We start from the raw sequence: 7,120 nt of genomic DNA, 5'->3' as shown, positions 1-7,120 counted from the left end.
GAAGACCCCTCGAAGGGATAGAATAGCTTGGGGGTCTGGAGTTGGGTGGCTAGATAAGTGCTTCACTGGACAGCGTCGCCCAGGGAGACGCGGTAATATCCTGCCCATTACCAGAGTTTTAAGCCCGCTGACGCGGCTGTTACCATAACAATTCCGGATACAAGGTTGGGAAGCCGAATGGAGCACGTCTGATTCTGGTAGCCAGACGAATATGGGGGAATATGGAGGGGGTTTATTGGGCACCTCCGGAATTAAAAGGTTTCTTAAAGCCAAGGGAGTAGAAAGACATGAGCACAGTGGCTGTTGTATAAACTTAATATTGATCTTCTGGTTTGGTTAACGGACATGATTCCATTTAGGAATACGATAAAAAAGATTTTTTTTCTTGAAGAGTTCGGCAGAATATTTCAGTGATTTTAATATATTAGTGTAGTTAGAAGAGGAGAGTTATCCACAAAATGGAGAACAAATATCATATATTTCATGATGGATGAAAAAAATAATGGAGGGTAAGAGGTAAAACCGTGAACCAGAACGTGAAATTGTATTGACCAGGATCTTATTAACATTATAAGCCAAATAGCTTTTTTCACTATAGCCCTCAAACTTCTATAAATAAACTCAAACTTCGAATAAATGCTTCGCTCCTATTGCCATGAAGATGGTCTGGAGAATCTTTTCCGTTTGATTTATACAAGATAAATCTTATCTTTTAACTTCTTCAAGATTGGAAGTCGGTGTCATTTATTACGGGTTCCAAATGAAACCAGTGATTCTAGTCTTTACAATGAGCAATAAATACACTTTAGCTCGCTTTTATTAAATTAGTTGGCACTGTTTGTTAGTTATACACTGCGTAGATGGACCGAGTTCAACGATGAAGTGGGGAATGAGCGTTTGCTGGCTATGAGACCTCAGACATTTCGCTTTTCTCTTTCGAGTTTCCCTTGGCCAGGTTGATGCAAATAAACCATACCGGTCATTGAAAATATTTTAAGATCAATAGAAGTTGCCTAGGTATTTTTTCCAAAATTAGATATCTAATGGAAGAAGAATTTAAGATAAAAAATGATAAGAATTTTATTGCTAGAGCACGGAAAGTCATGACCTCGTTGTAAGCCATGTAGCACATGCATTGAAAAACTATTGTGGAAAAAATGAAAATAAACTCATAGAAACGAAAAATATCAGGAGAAAAAAGTTTGTCAGAAGTGGGATTCGAACCCACGCCCTCATACGAGGACCAGAATTCACAAGACCCGCATAGCGGGCAAGACTATCTTGAGTCTGGCGCCTTAGACCGCTCGGCCATCCTGACAGTTGAGTATGAGGGCGATTTGTTAGGCAGAATTTCAGCCTGATTGACTAAGTAATTTTACACTGACTGTGTGTTGCCTGATTTCTACCAATATGATCGTTTAAGTGCATCTCAAGCTCGTACGCACTTATTTGCTTTCTTATCACATGCCGTAAAACATGGAGTATAGTAAATGAATACGACGTTATCCGCTTTAAAGAATATTAATAATCTAAACACATCACACTTGCAGTAAAAAATATTCCTTATTCAATATCCCTATTGCTCAAAAGGTGAATACCTAATGTAAGGGAAAAATTCACCTCAACTATTGTTCTTAAAAATATGTATGCAGCTTTTGTAATTAAACTTATTAGCTGTTGTAATAAATATGTCTATTTCCTGTTTTTATGTGTGTATTTGCTGTGACATTGCCTTCATTTAGTTTTAGTGATTTTTTGTACTACTGCAATTGTATAACGAAGTACATTTTAAAATAAGCTTTTTAATTTATGCATTGATACTTTTATTTGACTTGTCTCACGTTTGTTCACAAAACAATGGGGCCAATAACCATTATTTCTATATTATTATTATCATTATTCGTCATCGGGAATGGAACCCTGTGACTTCGTCGATGAGGCAGATTTCTGACCAACCGCACTATCAATGTATTGCGGTCATAACATTTGAGATCATGTAATAAAGGGAGAAGTAACATGGACCTTATTTTGTTTGGGAAACGCCTCAAAATCCTGATAGTTGACATCAGGTATTCCACATGATAGTCAGAATCAAGGGGACTGAATTGAGGAAGCCCAATTCCATCTTATAAAAGTTTGACTTCTGTTGCCACTTCGGTCGCATTTTAATCGGTTTTCAAATATGTCCGCGGCGCGGTGATGCGTGCTATGCATAACTTTATTTTCTAATTTTTTGCAGTATGGTCTTTTCCATTGCGATGAATAGCATTGAAGAGTTATGAATTCGATAAATCATATCATCATGTATATAATTTTGGTTAACACCCTTAACTGTACCTTATTTCCCCGTGAAACTCGGATCAATTTGTCCGTCAGCGACGCGAGTGGCGACTTCTGTAAACACATTTAAATTTGTTTGGGAAACGCCTGAAAATCCTGAAAATTTTCCCAAGTGTTCCACATTTTACATGATCATCAGAATCTCTAGCTCTGCGCAGCTCAGCGGATGAAATCGGTACTAATTACGTAAACATGACCTTTAATCGAGGTGCTCGTGTCAAGGGGGCGACAAAACTGCGATATATCGTATGGAAAACCTCTTTTGTTTTGATTTTTCCGGAGCCCCAGTGGTCCAACCATAATGGGTCCAACGGCCTACCCAACATAGAGGCGCTGGTGTAGCCTGTTTTTCTGAGCAGTAACGAACTGGGGGCTGCCATATTGAATCTCGCTGTAAACAAACGTGATATTGAGGCTTATTGATAGTCATTAGTGTTAACTGCAGACTTTTTTTTATTGCTTACAGTGTCCCTTACGATTTTGGAATGTGCTCGATGAAGGATACGAGTCTCAATGATCTTGGTTATTGCTAAATTGCGTGGGTATGAAATGTATTTGGTGATGAAAGTGTGAGTAATTCTGTTTCCTTCATTATTCCATTTTGATTTCAACCTGTGATTAGCTAACCTTTTCTCATGTTTTCAAAATTTTATGGTGTCTTGTATTCCTTATATTTCAATATGTTTTTCATTGTACTCGCAGTTTTTCTAGTGTTCAAACTACTCATTTATCGCTAGTGCTATTCTTAGGTTTGTTTAATGCTAATCATTTTGTTGGTTATGTATGTAATTTGCTATTTCAACTCTGTCCTTTCAACTGATTAATTGAGCATTATTCATTAAGTGTTCTACGATGTTTACATTTCTTAAAACTTTAATCTCTTTCCCTTTGAAGTAAGAACTTAATTTCTACTACATTGGTATAAAATATTCTTCACTTTTCTTGTTTTCTACTTTTGGGATACTTTCTTTCGTATAAGTGATGGATATTAACTTACAAGAACCTTTCATTTTAAGACTCCTCTGCCGACATATGCTATCTTAATGGGTACTCGTCATGAACTACTTCCTACGAAATAATGTCCTTCTCCTTTCATAATTAAATAATTATCTTCCATGAAATGATATTCAAAATTGCATGCTTATTTCTAGTGAAGTAATGTTATGGTCTATGGTTTCAGGATTAGCATTATTTTCCCTGTCCCAGAGGTGTTGCAAGATACATCTACCTCAAGGAATACTGGGTCACCCTCTTTGTCTGTAACTGTGGAGTGTTTACTTAAGTAATGGAATCTTTCTCCTATTACGCAAAGGCTGCTATCTCATGTTGTAATTGATATTTGTTGCTTGTGCATCTCATGTGCTTGTAGAATTGTTAACTTCCACAGATTTCATCTCTAGTATGTCATATTGAAATTGTTATTGTTGTATTTCTTTTACCAGTTATTGTATCAATAAATACCAATGTCCACTGAAGTAAGTTTCCGAGATCATTATTCTTACCAACCACCAGATCGCCAGTTGACTTTGTACATGAATCTTGTATTATGGTTACTAGTTAAGTAACCTGGGGAAGTTCATCAGGAAGATTTTCCTACATTCATTGCTTTTAAGTTTCTCGCAATCGCAGTAGCATTATTAAGCCTGAATAGCACGCCCTATCGTGACGCGTAAAAGAACAGGCGCCGAGATGTCCATTCAAATTTCGCGGCAGCCTTGGACCACTGGCATAGATGGCACTGATGTATCAAAACCTATACGCATTATCCTTATGGGTATGTCGCCCCCTTGCTCGTGTGAGTTGGCCATTTATTTTATAATTGTGTCGATAATAAGCATAGTAAAGGCTCATGCATTGTAATATTACATATGGTGATAATATTTGTGCTTGAGGACCTCGTGGAAACTAGTTTCTTTAGATCGCATTGTTCTACAGTGAGCATTTTGGTGACTTCTTGAAAGTAGTTTGTATTTATAGAGTTACCCCTGTGATATGCAATAATTGGAATCAGTGCATGATATGTTCGTTCGAAGTTGAAAGCTGAGATTCTCATCTACGAGGGAGGACGTTGCCGGTTTATCCGTGAAGAACGATTCTTTCAAAGCTTGTGTAAGTACTTCACGTATTCTGTTTAATGTTTTATGAGAATTATTTTTATATTTTATTTATGCTATTATTTGCGGATTGCAATAGAATATATCAAGTGTCAGAAGTTGTCCGAAAACGCATGAACCGTTACCTCAGTATATATGCACTAGCTGTCAGTTTGCATCAGTGATTGAAAGGGTTAGTTAACTTTTCATTTCCAAAGGACACCCACGTTATTTTTCATTCCGAGACATCTTCTTCCTTGATTCTCGGCTGGAACTAACAAAACAATGGCGGAAAGCGCATGAAAAAAAATACTGCCCATTCCTCTGTTTCACGCTACATCTACATATTACAGTGAAAGCCAACTTCAGAGGTGTGTGGCAGAGGGTGAACCATCGCTAACATGCACCAGAAGATTAATATTTACTTCCACTAACATGCACTACGCGTCATACACGCTACATATGACACATAATCTACTATATCCTGATTATGAAGCGATTTGCCTATGAAGTAAGATCATGCATATCATGTTGTTAGAAGTACTAGGAAAATTCAGAGACATGCATTAATTAATACGCAAGTTTATAAGCTACCCTACCGGCTAATAGTGGACGGAACTGTGAATTCTGTTGTTGGGTTTAAGATCTTCCCGAGAGGAGTACATTTTGTCCCTCTACGTACTCGAATGAGAGATAGAATGTAGAAAAGGCAGATTCAGAATGTCATTTTTTCCACGATCAATGATAGATAATAACGGCAGCATTAGAACTCACAAATATATTAGATGACTTTGTAGTGTATCCTACTAGCTTATGTATACTTAAATGCATGTTTCTGAATTTTATTATTATTTCTAACAGCATATGGTAGTATAATTTGTTAGTAGTATGCGTGAGGTTTTTTTTGGACCGTGTGGTGTGCACGCGGGAGTCCAATTGCATGCTGCATGATGGTGATTGATCACCCCATGCCAAACACCCTAGAGGTGGCTCGCAGGGTATTATGTAGATGTAGATGAAGGTGCTTCAAGCGACTATAACCTCCCCTTGTAGTATTTTGTGGGAAACCCTGAAAGTTTTTGAAGCAGGAGGGCAAGGGGATTTAAAAATGAAAATTACATCGGCCTAGTCGGAGCCTTGGTAGGGGGACGGCATTGAAGATGTACGAAGCAACTTGCTTGTGCCGGTGTTCCCTTCCATGTTCGGTGGTGACCTAGATTAACCGCCAAAAGTTTTTTCCCCCACCGATGATATGCATTTGGCGTGACCAAGGGCAAAAAAACCCTGTTCGAAAATCTCGGAGTTTCGAATATTTTTTTATTCCGTACTTTTTTTGTGTATCACATACTGTGTCGGAATTGATTGCCCTTCGACCGTTCATGCACCTTTAGGCGGTCAAGGGAGGCCAAAAGTTTTTGTATTTTTTTGTTAACGTGGGTGCGAAACAATACCGTAGAAAAGGAATCTCCATTTGCCAATAAATATACTGTTACTCTATGTTCATTTATATCGACTGGCAGAAGTCACCACTCACGACGGTGGCAAAAGGATGATTCGCATTTCTAAGGAAGTCAAGCAATGACCATAGCTGTCAACCGAAACTAATTTTCGAAATCTATATCATACGCTGCGAGGCACCTTTAGGGTGTTTGGTAGGGGGTGATCAATCACCAGCATGCAGCATGCTATAGGATTCCCACATGCATACCACACGGTAAAATAAACGTTACGCATACTTACAAATTATACTACCGCATTAATTCAAAGACAAAACTTGCCAAATACTCATTAAGGTTTTCTGCCAATAAAGCTAGAACACACAAAACATGCTGTTTGAAATTATGAGAAAATTCAGAAACATGCATTAAGGTACACATAAGTTAAAAGGCTACACTGAAAGTCATCTAATCTATTTATGAGTGCTTACGCTGCCGTTTATAATCTCTTATTGATCGTGGAAAAAAAGACATTCTGAATTTGTCTGTTCTACAGTCTATCTCTCTTATTTTATCTAAATGATCAGATCTGCCGTAGTATGTTGGCGTTCGTAAGATATGGCTTAATTCGTCAGAGAGTACAGGCCAGCATCGGTCGGGAAACGTTGGGGCCACTCAAAAATTGACGCGGCGACATTACCCAAAAGTTTTTATTTAACAAGCTCAGGTATACCCCTCTATAGCATCCATACCTCCTCACCAACCTTATGTTTTTCATTGCTGCTCTGGTGGTCCTCCAAGTCACTTCGTACGCAACAATCGTCTGTGTAGGTATTTTAAACTTGCAAGTGTTAAATTTAAACTTACTACTTGACCTAGTGTTTTGAACATTTAAATTCTTGTTAGTATTTTTTACATGGTGTAGTTATTGAAGTCGTTACTACGAACAAGGGTAAGCCTTCAACACAGTATAACATATTCGCATATTGGGAGGAAGATAGGTGGGCTAGTAGTTTGGCGTTCGTTATTTCTAAAGGCAAGTTTTCACTGGGCACGTACTTGCACAATCTGACGTGTATACGAAGGCGCAGTCAAAATTGCGTCGTGTAAAGCGGTGAATTGCTGGAACATATGCGAGAATGCGTGGACGTGAGATGGCAAACAAGCCCCTGTTCTAATTTCATTCATGCATTCGCGCAATACCACGCCTATTTAGAAATTAATGCAGTTCTAACCTACGCAATTCCGTGC

General features: G+C 38.2%; 1 non-coding gene across 1 annotated transcript; it reads right to left on the bottom strand.

Annotated features, from left to right (window-relative positions):
- Nucleotides 1-1,203: 1,203 nt before the first annotated feature.
- Nucleotides 1,204-1,318, bottom strand: Trnal-caa. The gene is made up of 2 exons: nt 1,281-1,318; nt 1,204-1,249 (listed from the first exon to the last, which is right to left on the bottom strand). It is a non-coding gene; the product is annotated as a tRNA-Leu (tRNA).
- Nucleotides 1,319-7,120: the final 5,802 nt, after the last annotated feature.

This window comes from Ischnura elegans, chromosome 11, assembly GCF_921293095.1.
Source record: "Ischnura elegans chromosome 11, ioIscEleg1.1, whole genome shotgun sequence".
NCBI classification, from domain to species: Eukaryota; Metazoa; Arthropoda; class Insecta; order Odonata; family Coenagrionidae; genus Ischnura; species Ischnura elegans.
This window is presented reverse-complemented; position numbering and strand designations above follow the sequence as displayed.